The 23,654-nt window shown below is 36.4% G+C and overlaps 1 non-coding gene across 1 annotated transcript; it reads left to right on the top strand.

Moving 5' to 3' along the window:
• The first annotated feature begins 20,467 nt into the window (after nucleotides 1-20,467).
• On the top strand, nucleotides 20,468-20,600 carry LOC126012578 (small nucleolar RNA SNORA51). Its single transcript, XR_007497032.1, has one exon. It is a non-coding gene; the product is annotated as a small nucleolar RNA SNORA51 (small nucleolar RNA).
• Nucleotides 20,601-23,654: the final 3,054 nt, after the last annotated feature.

Genomic DNA, 23,654 nt, shown 5'->3' with positions numbered 1-23,654 from the left:
TGCTTTTTGAGCCACACCTTGTGAACCTCAGGGGACCATATAGGATGCTGGGAGATCGAACTGAGGTCTTCCTGGATCAGCAGTGTGCAAGGCAAATGCCCTACTTCTGTACCATCACTCTGGTCCCAATGTTATCATCTTTTTTAAGGATTCATATATAATCTGGTAATCCTATTATAATAAATATTTATTAATTGATGCACCTCTCTGGAAGAGGTATTGAAAGATCAGAATTTTTCACTAATATGTTAAAAAAAAACCAAGGGGTCTGGAGAAATAGCACAGCGGCGTTTGCCTTGCAAGCAGCTGACCAAAAGTGGTTGGTTCGAATCCCGGTGTTCCATATGGTCCCCCGTGCCTGCCAGAAGCTATTTCTGAGCAGACAGCCAGGAGTAACCCCTGAGCAACGCCGGGTGTAACCCAAAAACCAAAAAAAAAAAAAAAAAAAACCACCAAGCCAGGGAGATAGCATGGAGGTAGGTCATTTGCCTTGCATGCAGAGGGATGGTAGTTCAAATCCCAGAATCCCATATGGTCCCCTGAACCTGCCAGGAGCGATTTCTGAGCATAGAGCCAGGAGTAACCCCTGAGTGCTGCCGAGTGTAACCCAAAACCCAACAAAACAAAACAAAACAGTGTTTTTAGATAAACATTCATCTCTCTGAACCTCAGTTTCTGAATATTTGTCTACAAAATGAGGATAATATCTTTTTCCTACTTCCCCATGTGTGTAGAAGATTAAATTAGGAATGCCATGTGAAAAGAGTGGTATAAAATTTAAAGGGGCTATCTATGAGACATTATTGATAATACTTCTGATAATGTTGGTTAGTGGGCAAACATGGAACACCACAGGCAGTAATAAGATTTCCCATTTCTTCTTAGAAAATATTGATTATTTGGCATTGTCTGGCTATTGATATCTATTCAGGAAATATTGGTTTTGGGGTTGGAGTGATAGAAGAGCAGTTGGGCTCTTGCTTTGTACATGGCTGGCCTGGCATCAACCCAGGTTTGATCTCCAGCATCCCATATGGTTCTCCGAGCCTACTGGGAGCAATTTCTGGGCTCAGAGCCAGGAGTAACCCCTGAATGCCACTGAGTTTCGTCCAACCCCCCTGAAAAGAAATATTGGTTTTGCTTGTCAAACTCTCTTTAATTGTTAACACCCTGACCAAGAAATCTAACCAATAATTTAAATGACTTAAATGAAACTTCATTTTTGAGTTTAACAACTTAATAGAAGAAAAGTTCTCGTTATGACAATTTCTATTTTTTAAAGGTAAACAGATATTTTTGCTTTACTTTTAAGCACTGAAGTTTACAATATAGTTACTGATAGGGTTTCATGCCCCAACACCACACTCTCCATTTCCTCAAGGTAAGCCCAATTCAGTATACCACTCCTCAGAGTCTATTGTTAAAGCAAAACTAGATTTACAGCCACTATAAATTTCTAAACAGAATCAGGAATAATTCATATTTCTACCCCCTTTTCACTTCTTTCACCAGTGAGCATCAAGCTCCTCTGTAGAGAGGTCTCACAATGGAATCTGACCACACACAATATACACTTACACATGCTCAACAAACACGAGTTCCGGTATATTCAGCAAACTTTTGCAAAAGGAATATTTCATCTTTGACATCAGATAACATTAGGTTTGAACTGCATTCAGACTTAATATCTACATTCCCATCAAATTCAATTTCTGATACACCGTAAACATGCCCTTAGAATCTTGGTAATTATTTTTATTAAATAAAGAATCTTTATTGGTAAAGAACTCCAGCCCTCTCTTGCATTAACTTGTTCTGGTAATAGATTTTCACAGATCAGGTAGGAAATATTAATACTTTTTTCTCATTTTCGCCACCACCTTTTAACAAATGGTGACAAGTATTGAACACAGTATTCTACAGTGTTGTCAGATGTGCTTTGGAGTGGAACGGCAGAGGAATAAACAGCAGTGAATGTTACCTACGCCAGCCCTCCCTGACCACTGGGTAATAACAGTCATATGAATTATAGGTTCTCTCTGGAGAAGAGAATTATTTTCTGAGTCATTTCAGAGTCTCTGAAGTGGCACTTCCTGTTGTTAGAGATCTATTGTGCTGAGGTTAGATTTAGCTGCTGGTCTCCAGGGAGGACGCAAGCAGGGAGCAGGAAGCACATTCCCAGGTGGAGCAGCAGAAGAAAGCATCAGCTCACACTCTCACTTCAGAGACAAGGAAAGAGGGAACCCAAATCATTCCCACTGCTAGTTAGAGGCAAGTGTCAGCACCTGGGGCATCTGAGTCCTGATCACTGGTTTTGGTTTTTATTTTATGAAGCTTCAATTTAAGCAGTTGCTTCTCATGCATAAGCCATAGTCCCAGAAGTCAGGGCCTGTCCCATCTGTTACATGTTTATAGTCTTTATAAGCCTCAGCCTCTTCATCTTTTTCAAGGGGAAAACAGTGCATACCTTGTAGGATACTTATTCTAATCATGGAAATGTATATTAGTTGGAACATGCTAAATTAGAATAGAAATTACTGTTACTTTAGGAGATAGAATGGGCTAACTGCTACCTCTAATTTTAATACAACTTATATTTTCTATGTAATTTTGGGAGGTTATGTGTTTCCTTATCATTTATGCATTGGGGACCATTTTTAAAAAAAGGATTTCCACTTACCTAATAATTTTTTTCTTATTTAAGAGTCCTTAGTTGCTAAGAGGAAAACTACTCTTTTTTTGTTTTGTTTTTGTTTTTGTTTTTGTTTTTAGGTTTTTGGGCCACACCCTGTGACGCTCAGGGGTTACTCCTGGCTATGCACTCAGAAGTTGCTCCTGGCTTCTTGGGGGACCATATGGGACGCCGGGGGATCGAACCGCGGTCCGTCCTAGGCTAGCGCAGGCAAGGCAGGCACCTTACCTCCAGCGCCACCGCCCGGCCCCTGTTTTTGTTTTTTGGGTCACACCTGACAGCGCTCAGGAATTACTTCTGGCTCTACGCTCAGAAATCTCTCCTGGCAGGCATGGGGAACCATATGGGATGCCGGGATTTGAACCATTGTCCTTCTGCATGCAAGGCAAACACCTTACCTCCATGCTATCTCTCTGGCTCCGGAAACTAGTCTTTTTGGACTCTGAAGACTCAGGAAAAATAGAAAAAGTAATTTTTTTTTTAACTTTCAATATTTCATGAAAAACTTCAGCTGTCTCAAATGAGAGAGAATCCAACTCTGCTTGTATTAGAAGCTCAGGCTGGAGTGGGGTGCAGTGGTAGAGAAGAGCAAGTAGATGAGCACTTTTTCTGAGCTCAGCATGTACTGAGAGGTACTAGTCAAGGAGATGATGGTTCCCAAATGCAGTAGTGGCTATGGCACTAGATAACTAATTCAAACTCCTACCCTTTTCTTGAGAGAGCAGCCTTGAGGACAGTGCTGAGCTATTGGATGGGGGAAGTTTACAGGAAACAGGCTGTGGGTGTGTGCTTGTTTGTGCTTTGTAGTTGTTAAGCTAATTTCAGCCACACTCCAGCAAACTATCTCTTTTATAAAAAAAAAAAATTTTTTTTCAGAAAAAAAAAATGGTCAGAACTAAATACCCAAGCCAAAATCAATGACAAGAGAATTCAGAGATCCAAACTATAACAATCTAAACAGTGTAACGTACCTGTTACACTGACAGGCCCAGGGCCTAAGGGTAGAGTTTTGGGATTCATGCTGGGAACTTTGATAGAAGGAGGTCAAAACTGGGGGCTAGGAATGGCCCTAATTCACTGTCACTATGCTTGAAATCCAACTATGAAGAACTTGTAATGTATAATGGTCTCAATAAAAAAATTTATTTTCCTAGGAAAGGAATGACAGCAATCATTTTGGTAAGTACAGACAGTGAGGTAGAGATCTTTCTGAAACATATGAGAATAGAATGGGGAGTTGGTGGCTTGGCAAAGAAAGCACTTTTTGTTAAACATAAAAAATAAGTGAGAAAATGGGCCAGAGAGATAGCATGGAGGCAGGGCATTTGCCTTGTATGCAGAAGGATGGTGGTTCGAATCCTGGTATCCCATATGGTTCCCCGAGCCTGCCAGGAGCAATTTCTGAGTGTAGAGCCAGGAGTAATCCCTGAGTGCTGCCCTTGTGACCCAAAACAAACAAACAAAAAAGTGAGAAGGGAAGCTAAATTCAATTTCCCCTTCTTCCTGGTGCAGGGCTGAGGGTCAGCAACAGAAATGTGTGAAACACAATTGGCTAGGTAGTTTCTGGCTCTGCCTTGTCCTCCAAGCAAAAAGATGACCTCAGCTTCTAGTCCTAAAGAGTCAGCTCCTTCCCTGCTGTTACTAGAAAATGGAGAAAGAAAATAATATAAGAGGAGGATCTAGTGCATATTGAAAATAATGGAAAACGGGCTGGTGAAGTGGCGTTAGAGGTAAGGAAACACATAACCTCCCAAAATTACATAGAAAATATAAGTTGTATTAAAATTAGAGGTAGCAGTTAGCCCATTCTATCTCATAAAGTAACAGTAATTTCTATTCTAATTTGACCTCAACAAATACTGTCATAACAAGCTAAGCTCCGTGTTTATGTCTCTTTATGTTTCTGGAGCTGAGAGTTGCTGTGTCCTGCTTCAAACCCGCTTCGAAAAGCTATGCATTGCAAAACGTGCTCATTGTATCCATTAATCCAGACATCACCTCTGATTAAAAAAATCAGCTCAGGGGCTGGCGAGGTGGCGCTAGAGGTAAGGTGTCTGTCTTGCACGCGCTAGCCAAGGAAGGACTGCGGTTCCATCCCCCGGCGTCCCATATGGTCCCCCAAGCCAGGGGCGATTTCTGAGCGCTTAGCCAGGAGTAACCCCTGAGCATCAAACGGGTGTGGCCCCCCCAAAAGAAAATAATGGAAAACAAAAACAAAAAACAAGAAATGGAGGCTGAAGGAAATCAAGTTCATGGGAGCTCTGGCATTTTGTATAGTGTCTACCCTGGAACTAAACTGAGTTGGAGAGTATACATAAACTGCATCTTTAAATTAATAATATTCTGTGGATGTTATAAATTTTCAAGCAGGTAAAGGCATGCAACAGCAGTAGCTTCAAGATGATCATCTTTCTGTCTTCTAGGTAATCATCTCATCCCCAGAAAAGAAAGCATAAAATGGGGAGATATCTCAGAGCTGGAGAAAGACTAGCCAGAAAGCTCACCACAACACTTATGGGACTTCTTTGACCGTGTTTTGGTTTCTGGAGGCAAGGCTTATGTGGATTTCCTCTATTTCTGCACTTTAGAAAGTGAAAGAAAGGGTGAGAAGACAAGGAAGTTAGGTGTGACACCAAAGACAGACGAGCACTCAGTTTTATTTATCTCAACCAAATTTAGTACATAGTTCAACACCAGCCAAATGGCAGTAATAACCCCTGATTCTATAGCTATAAAATGCTTTCTATACTATACATTTTGCTACTTGTAGTCTGTTGTCTCTTCTATTTCTATTATTTCTCTCTGCCACTCTGAACTATCCCACTCAATGTTGACAAAAGCTTCTATTGTTCTTGTCAAAACTCTTTTGTACTAAAATCTTTGATGGCTTCCATTGCCTACAGTTTACAGTCTGGTGTCTGCTGATTGACACTTGATATTGAGTGAAGATGAATTTCTCTTATTTTATAGTCACCAAACTTATAAAAACATGTAATGCATTTCTAAAAGACTTCAACCAGTTGAAGGTCAAACAAAAATACAATCCTAATGATGAGATCACTTTAAAGTTTATTAAAAAACAACAACATCTCACACCATTGAGTCTGGCACACATCAAAAAGAATAAGAACAATCACTGCTGGCACCGATACAGGGAGAAGGGGACTTTCTTACACTGCTGATGGCAATGTAGACTGGTCCCTGCTTTTTGGAAACAATACGTATTCTCCTCAAAAAACAAACGAACAAATGAACAAACATAAAAATTGATCTCCCATATGACCCAGCAATACTGTTCCTAGGAATATACTGTAGGGGCCAAAAAAAAAAAACCAAAAACCAATGCAGAAAAGCTCTGTGTACTCCTATATTCATTGCAGCACATATCACAACAGCCAGAAAATGGAAACAATCCAAGTGCCCAAGAACAGAAGAGTGGATAGAAAAACTATGCCACACATAGAATATTACTCATTCATTAGAAAAAATGAAGTCATGGATAGACTTGAAGAGTACCTTGCTGAGTGAAATGAGTCAGAGGGAGAGAGACAGACATTGAGTTATCTCATTCACATGCAGGGCATATAAACAAAAACAAAGTATAAAAATAATACCCAAAGATGATAGAAATGAGAACCAGGAGGACTGGTCCATGATAAGAAGCTTGCCACAAAGATGAGAGTTGTCCGGTAGGGCAGAGAAAGAATCATGATAATGGCTGTTGGAAATATTCACTCTGGACAAGAACTGGAAGCTGAAAGGAGATAAAGTGATATGCATGATATGCTTTCATTACCAGTATTATAAACAACAATGTCTAAAAGGAAAAGAGAGAGAGAGGAGAGAGAAGGAGAGAGAGAGAGAGAGAGAGAGAGAGAGAGAGAGAGAGAGAGAGAGAGAGAGAGAGAGAGAGAGAGAGAGAGAGAGAGAAAAGAAAAATGTTTGCCAGACAGAAGGCAGGCAGGGGGAGGATGGGAAAGAAAACGAGAACATTGGTGGTGGGAAGTGTCGAAATATTAGTCTAAAATTCAGCCATGAGCAGCTTTGTATTCAGCTGTGTATTTTACGGTGATTACATTTAAAGAATATAGAAAAGATTAACAACTATAACAAAACACAGAAAATTAAGGCTAAACTTTTTCTTTAAAACAAAGTAAAAAAGACCCCCTTGGGAGAGTTTGTGCCATCATGTCCTGAGTTCACCTCCAACATCTATTTACAGCGAATACAACCCATTTTGCCTAGAAATTGACCTTGCATGCAAGCTAAATTGTGAGATTATATTATTAAATTTAATGCATTTTATAATAAAAGTAGTTTCACCTTGACTTTTGTTTGTTTTGGACTTATGTTAGGAAAGGTGTGGTATTTATTCTTTATGTTAAGAGATGAACTATCAACTTTAAAATTACAAATAGTTTCATTCGTTTATATAAGATTTAGGAAGTTGGGATCACGTTAACAATTTTTTAACAATGCCTAGTGCAATTGACTTGAGAACTTTGGCAGTAAAATGAGTAATTCATTTGTAAAATGAGTTAAAAATTAATTGCAATTTATGTTTGATATTTTTTTTATTCTTTCTTAGATTTGGGAAAGAAAACGGAATGAAATGGGTTTTTACTTTTCATAGATAAACAAATGTCCCTGTACCCTCTACCCCAACATTTATTTTATAGAAATTATGTAATTTCTCCCTTCTTTTCTTTTGTTGACTCAATTTTTAAGTTTTTTTTATTTAATATTTCCTTTATATGAACTGGTTTATCCACAAGATTAAGCTTTTAGAATTCTTTTTATGTGAACAAAATGGTCCTTATATTATTATCCTTCCTTTTAAATCTCTTGTTCTGTTTTGCTTAATAAAATAACTTTTGCTATTAGTTCTGTATTCATTGTTCTTAGGTTCCTTGTGTTATGTTTTTGCTTTGGGGTAATCAAACAATCTCAGCTTTCATGGAAAGAAATGACTTCTTGTAGGACAATGAGAATGCTTTTTGAAATTTTAAAATATTAATTCACTTTAAGTTGAAACATGTAGCAAACATTGCTGACAGTTTAAAACAAATTTGTCTACCAAGAACCATACAGAGGAAACTTGAGGACTGAGGTTTGTTATTTAAATAACTTGTTGAAATAATTTGAGTCATGTTGGTCAGTTGGGCCTGTAATTTTGTCTATTTGATATGTACATGAAAAGAATTCAAATCACTTCAGTGATTACAAAAATGAAACCCAAACAACCAATTTTGAATGCAGTCTCCCTTACCCCTGAGGCAGTTTCTTTTTGCTTTATTTTAACAGCAATATTTTGAACAGAAGTTCCTATTTTTATTAACAACTCCTGGTGTGTCCCCCCACCCATCCATAACACCACTTTTTTTTTGAATGAATAAATAACTAAATGAAGTTAGATACACTACTTTAGCTAGAATAAACATTATGTAAATTACTCAAAGTCTCAAACCAAGTCTTTAAATCCTTGGGTCTAATAATTCATGAAGGTTGATATGTAAAGTTATTACCTCATATATGTATTCATAAGAAACATTACAATTGGTTTGTTTCAGAGAGTATTGAAAATTGTGGAGAGTCACTATGGATGTGAATAATTTTGGGGTCAGATAGCTTAGCATTAAAATATTAACTCTAACTACACTAAGAACTATCATGACAATCTTAATGTGTGAGAGAAGTAGAATGCCTGTCTCAAATACAGGCAAGGGTAGGAAAGGAGGGAGGGGGGCATTGGTGATGGAAATGTTGCACTGGTGAAGGGGGGGTGTTCTGTTTGTGACTGAAACCCAACTACAATCATGTTTGTAATCCTGGTGCTTAAATATTTTATATATATAAAAAAATAAAATCTTAACTCTGCTAGAGAGATAGAACAGATGATAAAGCCTTTGTGTTGCATGAAGCCAACTAGTTCTATTTCCAATTCACATGTAGTCCTCTGAGCATGATCAGAAATGACTTATGAGCCATTTTCACAAGAGCCTGAACACTGGGTTTGACCAAAAATCCCAAATAAAAAACATCAAATCAAATCTTTTCCCTAATCCTCTCTGGCTAAGTAACCTTGAACAAGCCATCTAAATTCTATAGCCTTGCATGTAAAATTGTATAAGATTACTTACGTCATAGGATTGAGTGAGTAAATGTGAACTGTTCCACTATTTTCAGATATATGACAATAAGGTTATCTAACTATTTTCGAAGGTAAGGACAATGTTCAATAACTTGCCACATTTATGTTAATAGATAGCATCATAATGCTCAAATGGCAAATTCTCCAAAGATTCTTAATGTACTTTGAAGGAAGCATAATATTTATTTATAACTGTACTTTGAAATAGAATTGGGGCAGAAGGGAAGAACATAGGCTAGTCACTAGCTTTGAAACAGAGAAGTCATGTTTCTATTTTGACAGTTAAGCTTGATAGTGGCATATTTTAGTTGTGGATGTTAGGAATTTATTTCTGGAAAGGCAGTCTAAACTCATTCAGATTTTTCCTTCCTCTTAGTTTTGAAGCTGATGTAGAAAGTATGTCAAAGATCTGTATGACTAGGAATGAACTTAAAATGAACCTCAAACACTTTGTGTTTATGATTGCTTAGAACCAGGATAACCAGTCAGTTTAAGGAAAAAATAAAAAGTCAAGTGACTGACTTTTTTTTTCAGAAGAATGATGACAATTATAAAAGTATTTTGAGAGTTGATTTTTTTATACCATTTTGTGGAAGAGATACAATCCCCTGTGCATGTGTTACAGATAATTGATGTGGCTTCAAATGTCAGTGTTCACATTTGGAAATTACTGACAAGAATCACCACCCAAGGTCAGATCATGGTACCCTCTGTGGTGGAATAAACAGAAGCAGCACAAACTGTAAGCAGTTTAACCTTTACATCTCCTGAGATGATTTGTTTATGGTAGATACCTGGGTTATCTACCAGAACACCTTAATGGAGACCAGCATGCAACCAAGTTGACAAATTGAGTTGTAAAATGTCTGCAGAAGATGAGAGAATGTATAGCAACTAGAAGTCTCCATCTTCTATTGAAAACATTTGATGCAGTTTCATTAGTTACAGGGCAGGAGACGGATTTCTGGGTTGTACAGCAGCACAATTTTGAGTTTATTGAGAACCCTCCATACTGTTTTCCATAAAGGTTGGACCAGGCAACATTCCATCAACAGTGGATGAGAGTTTTTTTCTTACTATATCCGTGCCAAGAGAGATTTTTCTCATTATTTTTGATATGTGCCATCCTTACTGGTGTAAAATAATATCTCATTGTTGTCTTGATTTGAATTTCCCTAATGATAAGTGATGGTGAGCATTTGTTCATGTGTCTGTTTGCCATCTGTTGATTTTCCTCAGAGAAGTGTCTGCTCATTTCCTCTTTTCATTTCCTAAAAACCCCACTTGGCAGCACTCAGGGATTTCTCCTGGCTCTGTGCTCAGAAATCATTTCTGATAGGCTTGGGGTACATATGGGATGCTATGGATCAAATCCAGGCTGGCTGCATGTAAGGCAAATGCTCTAATGCTCTACTAACTGTGTTATGATTCCGGCTCCTACTATGTTTCTTTATCCTAATACGATTGATTAAGAATATTTTTTTGTCCATTTTCTTCTGAATCAGGATGATAGTCTTCAGATCCATCCATTTATCAGCAAGTTGCATGACTTCATCTTTTCTTATGGCTGAAATTATCTTATTGTATATGTACCATAGCCATTTTATCCAGTCTTTTGTTCTGGGTTCTTGTGTTGTTTCCAGATTTTGGCTATTGTGAATAGTGCTGAAATGACCATAGGAGTGAGGTGGATTTTTTTCATTGTATTTTAGGGTCCTTCTAGTTTATTCCCAGAAGTAAAATTGCTGGGTCCTAGTTTTTATGTTTAAAGTTCACTTTTCAACTCCATCAAAAATGGAGAGAAGAGATAAAAAATATCCTCAAAGAAGAAATACAAATGGCCAGTAAGTACATTAAAAATGCTCTATATCCGGGCCCGGAGAGATAGCACAGCGGCGTTTGCCTTGCAAGCAGCCGATCCAGGACCAAAGGTGGTTGGTTCGAATCCCGGTGTCCCATATGGTCCCCCGTGCCTGCCAGCAGGAGCTACTTCTGAGCAGACAGCCAGGAGTAACCCCTGAGCACCGCTGGGTGTGACCCAAAAACTAAAAAAAAAAACAAAAAAAAAACAAAAAAAATAAAAACAAAAAACAAACAAAAAAAACCTCTAGATCCAGTGGTAACAAAGAACAATGAAAGCTGGTCTTTAGTAGGAAGCATGCTACTTGGTGATGGAATAGAGCAGGGAGGGGGCAACAATTATGGTGGAGGGAAAAAGTGGCGGTACTGAAAGGTGGTAAAGTGAGATGCATGAGACCATATCCTGACAGCACTGTAAACCGTAGTGCAAAAGCTATGTTTTTAAGAAGTGTGATATAGAAATTTGCTTAGACAAGGATGAATATGGAGAGTATTATGCTGAGCTACATGAGTCAGAGGGAGAGGGATAAACATAGAATAATTGCACTCATTTCTGGGATCTATAAGAAAAAGATAGTACGTAGTAATATCCAGAGACAATAGAGATGAGGGCCAGAAGAACCAGTCAAGGTTAGAAGCTTGTCACAAATAATGGGGGAGTGCGGTTAGAGCAGAGAAGGGACCACTATGACAGTGATAGTTGGAAATGATTGCTCTGGACAAGAACTGGGTGCTAAAAGGAGACAATGTGATGCATGAGACCCCTTTAGTAACAATATTGCAAACTACAGTGTCTAAAAGAAAAAAGGGAGAGAGAGATAGGAAGAGAGGGGGAGAGAGAGAGAGGAAAAATATCTGTCCAGAGGTAGACAAGGTGGAGGGCAGGGGAGAGAAGGGAGGGCAACTGGGGACATTAGTGGCAGCAAATGTGCACTCTTGAAGGGTATTGTACATTATGACTGGAACTCAATCATGAACAACTTTGTAACTGTATCTCAAGGTGATTAAATTAAAGAATTTATACTATATAAATCCAAAGCATAGATTCTGCAACACTGAAAATAACAGATCTAAGCTGCAACCACAGAACTTTGTAATGTGAATATCAAGATGGCAGGTAGGGTGGGGATGGTGGTAATGGAGTAGGGGGTTCTCATCTGGTGATGAGAATTAACACTGTGATAGAATTGGAGTTGAAATTTTATATGTCTAATTCAAGAATCAATGTTTTGTAAAACAAGGCTTTTTTTGGGGGGGGGCCACACCCGGCGGTGCTCAGGGGTTACTCCTGGCTGTCTGCTCAGAAATAGCTCCTGGCAGGCACAGGGGACCATATGGGACACTGGGATTCGAACCAACCACCTTACATCCTGGATCGGCTGCTTGCAAGGCAAACACCACTGTGCTCTCTCTCCGGGCCCTAAGGCCTTTTTTTAATTAAATAAAAGGCTTTTTTAAATTAAATAAAAAACTTTGTAAAGAATGTCTTTAAAGAGAGTAGGGCAATTATCTTCCCTGGTTCAATCCCTGGCACCCTGAGCCTGCAATGGTTACCCCTAAGCACTACTGGGTGTGACCCAAAACAAACAAACAAACAAACAAAATTAAAATTCAAAAAATAAAAAAAATTCTTCTCATAAAGCTGACAGATAGGTGAGGCAACTATGGGGCAGAGGGCTTTGGTGAAGGGAAGTGGACACTAGTGAAGGAATTGGTGTTGAAACATTTGTAAGCCACAAACCTAATCACAAATAACTTTGTAATTTCACAGTGACTAAAAAAAAAAAAAAAACTTAGAAATTCTTTACATTACTAATCATCAGGAAAATTGAAATAAAAAATGCAATGATATATCACCTCACATACAGAGACTGGCATGCATAAAAAAAGAACAAAAATTGTCTTTCTTGAAAAAAATTATGAAACACAAGAGATAGTACCGAGGTTAAGGCATTTGTCCTGTGCATGTATGACCTCAGTACTATCCCTTCTATAATAGAAGTTACCCTAGACATTGCCAGGAATAATCCCTGAGCACAGAACCAGGGGTAAGCACTGCCAATTGTGGCCCCAAAACAAAACCAAAATGAAACAATAGCTTTTGTTTTGGCTTTGTTTTATTTTTGGTCACATCCAGTGCAGCTTGGAGTTTGCTCCTGTCTCTAAGGATCATTGCTGAAAGTGATCAGAGGAACATATGTGGTTCTGGGGATTGAACCTGCATCAGCCACATGCAAAGCATGTGTACTATTTTTCCAGCCCATGATTCAATTATCTTTGATTACTCATTAGGGCTTTTCACTATCCTAACATCATGAAGGTAGTGACTTGGACAGACCACAAACACTCCATTTCCTGGAACTATACTGGCATTCAACATACAAATCAACCACCTCTTTGGAGGTGGGAAATACAGTTTAATTCTTATGAGTGGAAGCACTTTTTAATGGACTGATAAAATAAAAGTACTGTACCTCATAAGTCTGGTTAGACTGTGACCATACAAAACCCTAAAAAGTAAGTTCTTGGATTCTGTAAACCTCTTCTCTGATTCTCCTTTTACTTTAATATGTACTGAAACACCACCTATTTTTGTCTTAAAGCAATTTCTTTTTTTTCTTTTCATTTTTTCCCATTCAACTCTTAAAGCAATTTCTTAGAAATAAGTCAAACAGAAAACTTGAGTTCCATTGATTTTTCTTTTAGAGTCCCTCCCTATAATCTTTGTGTGGACTTAACTAAATGTTTCCTGCTGATCAATGCAGTCTAAACCCTTATTCCTGGAGCAGAAAACATTTGGAGTTTATCTTTATTTCTCACTTACTACCAACATTACTTAATTTAATCCAATTACCCAATAATCTGAGATTCTGATTCTAGTAACCTGGCACAGTAAACTTTGGGTGAACTTTGCTCCATTTCTAAGCAACAGGTAATGCATTATGTCCTCTGTTTTCTTGGGTACATGATTTTTCAGTAGTGATCTCTACCTAATCAATAGCATTGTACATATATATCATCTAGACTAACTCCTCCATATGAAGCTTCTTAATTTGATTGATGAATTATTACAGCATGAGGGATAAGTCGAGGGCATTCTATTCAAGGTACTGCGATAAATTTCAGTGTGTGATTAGTCATATTTATCCCTCTAGAAGGAGGTTTGGCAATAAGTAACAAGTGAAAATGCTGGTTCAATAAGCAGGAGGTGTGGAGGTTAAAAGTACTTAGCTAGAAATTAGTGAATATTGGGGCCGGAGAGATAGCACAGCGGTGTTTGCCTTGCAAGCAGCCGATCCAGGACCTAAGGTGGTTGGTTCGAATCCCGGTGCCCCATATGGTCCCCCGTGCCTGCCAGGAGCTATTTCTGAGCAGTCAGCCAGGAGTAACCCCTGAGCACCGCCGGGTGTGGCCCAAAAAACAAAACAAAACAAAAAAAGAAATTAGTGAATATATTACAGACTTAATTTTAGATGTGAAATCTTAAACAGGCAGCTTTACCTAACCTTCCAATTTCCTTTATCTTCTTATTTTCACTTTTCTCAAATTAATGGATTAATTTAGATGGTTTATTAGTTCTGTATTGCATTAGAAATAAAGGCAGGGCAGAGAATAAAATAATAATAATAATAATAATAATAAAGGAAGGACAGAAAACAAAGGCAGGAAAGCAGAAAATAAGCAATCTTGGAAAGGCAAAGATGTTCAGACTATATTGACTCTAAGAAGAAATTTAAGATCATAAACTTTAAAATCAATAATTATGGGTGTGCAGATAGGTGAAAAGTTCAACCTTGTTACACAGAGGACTAGTTCTTTAGAGTCTGAAATCCTATCTTCAATGTGCTCTGTGTGCAGCAACTTCATCTTTCTGAAGGCTCCCTCATCTAGAAAATAGAGAGATTGTGATCATTTATATGCAAGCCTGAACAACATATTATTCACAAAACCACCAGGGATTAAGATGCCTTCTGTTCATGCTGTGCGTCTATAATCTCTGGCAGTTTGAAATAAGGAGCAGGGGAGGGCATGTGAAGCAGGAGGAGAATGCCCTACCCATATGCTGGGTTTGCTGTTGGTCTTGTATTTAAAGAAAATGCTCTCATGTAGGATTAGCACAGAATGAATATACCTGGTTTTAATGAAGAATCTATTTAGAGTAATGGGAAAATATTAACAAACATATTATTATAATTAATTGCATTCTTTTTTGTTTGTTTGTTTTTGGGCCACACCCGGTAACGCTCAGAAGTTGCTCCTGGCTTGGGGACCATATGGGACACCGGGGGATCAAACCGTGGTCCGTCCAAGGCTAGCGCAGGCAAGGCAGGCACCTTACCTCTAGCACCACCGCCTGGCCCCAATTAATTGTATTCTAATAGTGAACAAACATACCGAAAGACAGCACATAACAGAACAAATTCTACCAACTAGGAGGCAGACTAAGTCTTTGTCCTATCACCAACTTGGTGACTAACCTTGGAGAAGTTGGTTGATATCTCTGGGTTCTAATTCCTTTAACATATGGAAAGGAGAATGCAAGGGTGATTTCTGAGAATCCTCCTAACTATGAGATTCTACTTACAGAGTAAAAAAAAATCATTTCTCTTTAAATTCTCTCCAGGGGTTAGACTCCAAACTGAATAAATGCATTCATCCAGTTACAGTTTAGTCATTTTAGATTATTTCCATTATTACCTCCTCTCACCATTACCAACAATATCTCTATAAGATATTATCTAACCCTAAACTTAGCATGTAAGACATGTAATCACTTGCATATTTAATGGCTCTAGTTTTTTACTTACTATTCTTTTTTTTTTTTTTTGGTTTTTGGGCCACACCGGTAATGCTCAAGGGTTACTCTTGGCTATGCGCTCAGAAGTCGCTCCTGGCTTGGGGGACCATATGAGACGTCAGGGGATTGAACTGCAGTCCGTCCTAGGCTAGTGCTGGTAAGGCAGACACCTTACCTCTAGTGCCACCACACCGGCCCCTTCACTTACTATTCTAATTTGCATAGAGATTGTAGTACTGAGATAACAGAAGTAAATGTTGCTCTTTGATTCACCCACAATAGAAAATATTACATATCATTCAAATTCAATTTGTATAATTCAGTGGTAATTTATCTTATGTACTGAATAATTTTCTAGTCTTCTGTTGAAGCTGCCTCATAATATGTTATCACATATCAGATAATATTCATAATTAGTGGAGTTTACTCCTATCTAATTGTCATATCTTTGGTGAGTTACGGGCAGGAATTGTGTCCTGTGTTTAGGCAGACCCATGTTTGTTACAAAGAAAGGCTATAATCTAGTATTTATCCAATGAACTGAGAAGATTGTTGTTTTCATTATTTTGTTTCACTAATTTTGGGTCTCCAAATGTTAACTTTTAGTTCAAGTCATGCATTACAGGCCTGCTAATCTAGTGACATTCCTTGTTTCTGCTGAAATTGGAGAGAACTTGTAAAAGTTTCTGAGAGCCAGTTTAAAATTATTTTTATGGAGCCATATGTTTATTCTCAATACAATTATTATAATCTTCGCTGTTTCTTAGACTTCCTTAGAGTGTAGCTAGATTTCACTTGGGAGAGCAGTGAAAAAGAAAATTTTGTAATCATCCGTTGGGGAATTGGGAACCATGAATATCACGTTACTAAGAGCAGAAACTTTCAGGAAAAAAGGAGTACAAGTTATACTTAAAACATATTATTATGCATGATTCTTCTGCCTAATGAAGGATATTTAGCAGTTATGATGTCATTACACAAAAATCAGTAGCAGTACCAAAACTCCATATTGTCTGTGACAATAAAATAAAAACTTTTTAGAAAGACACTGCACCTCAATTGAGAAGAGTTGATTTTAGAAGAAACCAGTGGTTCTTCCATTTCATAAGTATAATTTTCTAGGCACATAAGTTTAGACCCAGGATTACTAATTCCAAAGAGAAAATTATAAATTGAATTAAAAACTTTGATTTAGTTATTAATTCTAATTGAGGGTTGGGTAGCAGTCATTTGAGAGTTATGTCTCTCTAAGACTGAAAGATGGAAAGATCATTCCTTCTTTTGTATATACTTTAAAGCTTATAAATTAGTTTTACAAATGCTAATTGATCCTTTGAGATTCTCTCTTTCCATTTTAAAAATAAGAAAAGTACGTCTTAAAGAAGTTGAAAGATGCTGGCTCAAATTTAGTGGCTATTTTAAAGCTAAGATTAGTTACCAAGTCTCAGTTTAGTCCTAGGCCATAATTTCCACAAAGTATCTAGAAAATCACAAATACTTAAGTAGAGTTATATATTCTAAAATTGATTTTCATGTTAATGTAATTTGTAGTTAATTTTACCAAGCTGGAAAGATATATATATATATATATATATATATATGTTATATCTGCAGACAGAGCTTTTTAGTTTTATTAGACATATGATGCAATGGATGCCCTAACAGATTTAGCACACACTGAAATCCACACTCAAATAGTAGTGTAGTGTCTTGGATATGTGATTAAAATAGATTTAATAGGAAATAATTTTGAAAATTTAAATATTACTCTTGTCCACCATTAGAAATGACACTCTGAAGCTTTCTCTCTCTGTCTAAAAAGCCATAGAGATGTTCACTGAGCCAAAATCCTGAAGTCAGAAATCATGGTTCACGGAACACTAAAGATATGTTGTTTAATCCTGCATAAGCGTCTATGTCCTAGTAATTTAGGCTACCCATAAATTATCAAGAAAGAAGCAGATTGGTCCTCACTGCTTATGGTAGCTTTCAAGCACCTATATTTGACACATTGATATGCAATTGATTGAACCTGAAACATGAAGTTGATTAGTGGCATTGATTGTAAAAGAATAAGAGCCATCTTTTAGAAAGACAATACAGTTGCCTATATAATTTCATTAGCACTAGAAATCTGAAGTTCTTTTTATGTTTCTTTTTCTCTTCTAGCTAGAAAATGTTCAGAAAATAAAATTCTCCAGAGACATGATCTGTGTTAAGTGGACTATGAGTAGCATATCAATCATATAAGAAACTCATGGTTTTCAAAGAAACAGTTATAGCAAGATGATTAAGAATAGTAACATTAGGACTAGAGATAAAGTATAAAGGTTAAGGTGCTAGCTAGAAAATCATCTATCCTGTTTTGATCCCTAGCACTATGTGGTCCTTCAAGAATTTCTGGGTGTAGTTCTGGAGGCCTCTGAGCATTGCTGAGATGACCCTGCAGTTCCCTGAGCACTACTAGTATGACTTGGCCTACAATATCAGGGCCTAAGCAGCACCACACACATTGAATAACTGGCATATTATTGAATCACTGGTATCCCCTAAATACCACTAAGGAGATTCTTATTCTGTTAGATTACAACACCTTATTTTACCTAAAAGGAAGATCATCCCTGGTTTCTTTGTATTTGTTCTTTACAACTTGGTTTCACCCAAAACAAAGATTGTCTTATATGTAAACCTGCGTGAGACAGGGTCAGGATAGCTGGCCCATCTGGGGGGTGGTTCCTGTACTCAATAAAAATAGTTCTGGCAGGCAGCTTGGGGGTGATACTAGGTAAAAGATGGCTAGATTATCCGTGTTTCACCTCAGCCTGGCCTGGATTATTTCATGCATGACCCTGATTCAGACTCATTCACCTGAAATTGGAGATATGGTGTGTGGGGTGATTTTACACTATTCTCCCTCCACAAAAAGAAACATAAATATTTACAACATTTATTTAATAAATGTTAGCTAGGTATTATTATGGTCATGTAAAGTAACAAGACATTAAACAGATGATCAATTAATGATGATATAAAAAGAATTCTGATATATTTTTATTTTTGTGGAGTGATGTAAGATTAGATCATTTTAGTCATTGGTTCTACTTTATAGAGACATAAAATAATATAGCTTTCAGAATATGAAATACTAAATACTTATTTCAGGGATGAATAAATATGACAAAGGTAAGAGGAATTGAACTTTGCCCAAATTTCCCTTCCAACAATGATTCTCTGGTTTTACATGCTCTGTATTCTTTCATGAAACCAATATCATAATTTTTTTACTTATTTGCTATCTTTAATCAATAGTTATTTCACTGAGAATGCAAAGGAAAAATAATCTGAAGTTCAGATTTATTTACATTCCTACTTCTAGAATCTCTGGTAAAAGTTTTATGAAAGAGACTAAACTGACTTAAACATATGTTTATGACTAATGAAACTATGCATGGCACTAAAATATCATAGACTGAAAAAGAAAAGGCTTACAGTTAGGGAGATTCGGGACACTGGTGTTGGGAATGTTGCACTGGTGATGGGGGGGGTGTTCTTTACATGATTGAAACCCAACCACAATCATGTTTGTAATCAAGGTGTTTAAATAAAATATTTAAAAAAAGAGAAAATTATAAATAAGACAGATCCTCTGGTCAATGGCCAAATATAACAAATCCTGAGAACTGGCCTCCAGGCATGATGGGAGAGGGAGTGATTATGGGATGTTGGTGGAGGAGAGTTGACATTCTCATGATGGGTGTGGTCTCAGATTATATTTACATGAAACTCTATGAAGAAAAGTATTGTAAACACTCTGTCTTATAAGAATAAAACACAGACACACACACACAAAAGGCTTACAGTTGCCTGTTATTAATTTGGCTTTTTGTTCTCAAGCTCAGTTTTTCTATTTGTAAAATGAGAATTAGCATATGTTAATAAAATATTGTTAAATAGTATATTTATTAGTCAAATAATATATTATCTCTAGGAATAAAGTAGTTAGTTTTAAAGATAATTTTGTCATTAAAATATTCAAATGCATGGGTGAAGTTTTCTTAAAATTTCTAATACTTAAAAAACAAAAACAGACAAAAAAAACAGGCAATATAAATCAATATGCTCATTGGTTAGACAGTTTATTGGAATTAATTGCTTTGCCTTTAGCAAATGAGAACCGATTAATTCTAGGCATTTGCTGTTTGACTTTCTAGAACAGATTATCTATGTTTCTTTCACTTTTTGGAGGACATTATTTAGCAGTTAAAACTATTAAAGGGAGGCCCAATTATGCCTGGAAAAGGAGAATATTTTGTAACTTGTCAGATGTGAATTAATATGCATGCTTTTTCTGAATGTAGAGACAGTAATAATTGCCTGCAAAAATAATACCAATCCAATATTTTCTCAAGAAAATAAGTTTTCACTTTAAGGTAAAAGTGGAAGGTAGCATACAACTCCATTTAACCATTGAGTTTATGATGCTGTCTCCTTGCAGTCCTGGTTTGCTCCTTATTTTTCTTGCTGAAGGAAAGAATCAAGACACAGTTTTCAGGAGAAATATAATTTGGCAATCACTCTCTCTGCCCTCAGTGGAGTTAGAAGTGTAGTTGTTAGAAGATATTTGATGATATTTATTTCCTATTTTATGCAATAAATAGAATGCCAGAAATACTCACTTCTTAGTTAGAAGGTTGATAGTTAGTCAATGACCTGAATTCAACCAATATTTATTGAACATCCATGTGTCAGGCAATAGGAGTTTCAAGCACCAACATGGTATTTCTGTGATAATATGATATTCTTCAATTACTTTAAGTGATTGATTACCTGCTTCATGATTACATAGAAATTAAACTCTTCAGTTTTCTCTTCAAAATACAGGCCCTTTCAAGAGTTAAAAATTATATTTATTATATTTATATTTATAATTATATTATATATATATAATAAAAAAAAGAAAAGATAAGGCCTCTCAATTCTTACCACAGGCTGTGTTCTTTACACTGACTGTATAGAAAGAGGAGGTACAGTAAGTGCACCCCATATACAACTCAACACAGGCCCTTTGCCTGGTCTGTATTGTAAATTGGGGGACAAAAAATATTCCAAAAATGTAAATATTACTGTGAAAGATTTTTAATCCACTGTGGTCAAAATAAAAATAAAAACAACAAAAACAAACAACAACAAAAAAGAATTCCAAGAATGACATTTTTAATAGGTATTAAGGATGAGGAGTATGCTTCAAGTTCTTATCTGGAGGAATATCTATTTTTTTTGTTTTTGGGCCACACCCAGTGATGCTCAGGGGTTACTCCTGCTATGCGCTCAGAAATCGCTCCTGGCTTGGGGGACCATGTGGGACACCGGGGGGATGGAACCATGGTCCGTTCTAGGCTAGCACGCGTAAGGCAGATGTCTTACAGCTTGTGCCACTGCATCAGCCCCTGGAAGGATATCTTACCAGTTTCAGTAATATCTTTATGAAGACTTTGTTAATCCTTAATAAAAACAAATTTATTCCCTCAGAAATTTATTCCCTCATCCAGAAAACAAGTAAACTACCAGAGCTTTAAGAACCAGAGGTAGAATCTAGGGTAATTTATTATATTCAGTTTGATTTTTCATATGCTTTACAAAAAATAATTAAATAAGTAAAATAAAAGAAATCAGTTTATTGAGTTTTCAAGATGAATATCAAGAATAACTAACATAATTAAGAATCATCTGGTGGGGCCGGGCAGTGGCGCTGGAGGTAAGGTGCCTGCCTTACTTGCGCTAGCCTAGGAGACGGACCGCGGTTCGATCCCCCGGCGTCCCATATGGTCCCCCAAGCCAGGAGCGACTTCTGAGCGCATAGCCAGGAGTAACCCCTGAGCGTCACCGGGTGTGGCCCAAAAAAAAAAAAAAAAAAAAAAGAATCATCTGGTATAGTTTTCATCACAAGTTTTTATTCTAAGCATTTTGTTAGCCTTCAGTTATAAGAAAAAAATTAGGTATTAAAATGGTGAACCACTAAAGAATAGATGACTCATTTGCATTATTTTCTGACCACATCAAAGACATATGAAAGCACTTCAACTTAAGGCTTCATTAGGCCAGGCAATAGGTTCCAAGTGTGGGAGTAAATATCAAGTAAATATTTAAAATTCTAATCAGGACCTCAATACATTTATGGTATAGAGACTTGTTAAATAAGATCAGGATGTTTAACGAGATCAGAAAAATTCAATTTTTTGTGTTAATAAATGCATGAGAGTTATTTTTGTTTTCATTGATTTATGGGATTCTAGAACCACATTATATTTAGTAAATAGTAAAAGTAGTTTTTTTATAGTTCCCAGTTTACTTGCCTTATGAGGAATATTTAAAATCATTTTTATAAGTACTGTATGACAGGATAATTATTATCATTAATTAAAAAGTGAAAAATGTCTTATAACCACAGAACTTCTTGATTATTACTACTTTTTAACTCCAGGACAAATAAACAAAACCAATACATTATATTTTAATTAATAGCAACTAACCAGTCTGGACAATCAACAACTTTAGTATTACACTTTACATATAAATGACAACACTTGCAATGTTATCATTATAACATATTTAGTACTATTGTAATTAAAATATACTTAATATAATAAAATATTTATACAAAGGATAAAACATTCAGAGATACATTAAATAAGCTGCCATGTTTTGAAATATACTCTACTTAAGTATATCTAAATCTAGTTATCAGCCATTTTAGAACCAATCATGCTCCTTACAAAGAATGTTCCTGTAACTATGCTTTGAGTCTCACAATAACCCTTTGAAGTAGGAAACAACTCATTGACACTTTACAAATAAAGGAATATGGGAACTCTAGGGATGCTGTGATTAGTGTGTGGCAGGCACACTTACTTCTGGCATCATCTCCTGTAATATTTTCTTATTTATTATCTGTATTTTCAAGACAAGATATACACACATGCTAATTTTGACTAAGAACTATCAGATTATTTCTAAGTTGAAAGTCAGAAAGCCATTAATACCATTTACAGAGCATTTTGTTTTATGTAAATGGAATTCATATAGGGCAAGGCCCAGTGGTCACCAGCTCCTTAAGAGAAATATGTGATTTTCTTGATAGCTTGACTGTATTGAGAATCTTTGGACTTCTGAGGATATCCTTTGGGCTTTTTACTTTTTAATTTTTTATTGAGACCATTGTGAATTACAAGTCTTTCATAGTTGTATTTCAAGTACATAGTGACAGTGAATTAGTGCCATTCCCATCACCAGTGTTGACTTCTCCTCTACAGAGTTTCCAGCATGCATTCCATACTTCCACCCTAAATTACCTGGACTGCTAGTGTAATAGGTCCATTTTGTGTTAGCTTGTTATATTTTGGATTTCTTGATTCTATTGTCATTGACTTTGGCTTGGGTATTTAGATCTGACCATTTCTTTTTACTCAGTGCTCCGAGATCTCTTGGACCCTGGGTCTCATCCACTTTTTTCTTAATTTGTAGGAAGACAAAAATATGAAGCAGAACAAAATGATTCATGTTCTAAAGTTCTATTAAAATGGTGAGATGGGCTTTTTCTTTGCAGAAATATTAAAACAGATATATAGTTCTTATTCCAAATTTACCCTCAGTTCTCAATTGTTGTGAGAATTCCCAATGCACCTACTCAAGCAACATTATTCAATAGATATTTCTTGAAAATGGGAATTTTCTATGTATGTACAATATAGTATAAAGTCATTAGCCATATGTTATTGAACAACACTTGAAAATAACCAATATTATTAAGGAATTAACTTTCTAATGTTTAAGGTTTAATTGACTTGAAATAAATTGCTACAGTTGCTTGTGACTACCATATAGAGTAAAAGTTTAACAGTTTATATTTTTAATTCACAGAAAGAATTCACAATATCCTTTCACAATCATCTACTGGAGTGAAATAAAAGTTATGCATTTAATCATGAGTTAGTTGGAGCTATAGGAGTTTGGTGCAGAATGTTGAAATTAGTATTAAGAAGCTACATAAAATCTTTAAGAAAAGAAAACAAATAGGGGAAATAAGTTGTAAATACTAAAATAAAAGATATTAAGAGGGTTACTTGAATTAAATTTGATTTCTAAACACTGAAATA

This window comes from Suncus etruscus, chromosome 6 (assembly GCF_024139225.1).
Source record: "Suncus etruscus isolate mSunEtr1 chromosome 6, mSunEtr1.pri.cur, whole genome shotgun sequence".
Classification (NCBI taxonomy): Eukaryota; Metazoa; Chordata; class Mammalia; order Eulipotyphla; family Soricidae; genus Suncus; species Suncus etruscus.
Note: the sequence above shows the minus strand (reverse complement) of the source record. Positions and strands in the feature narration are given on the sequence as shown.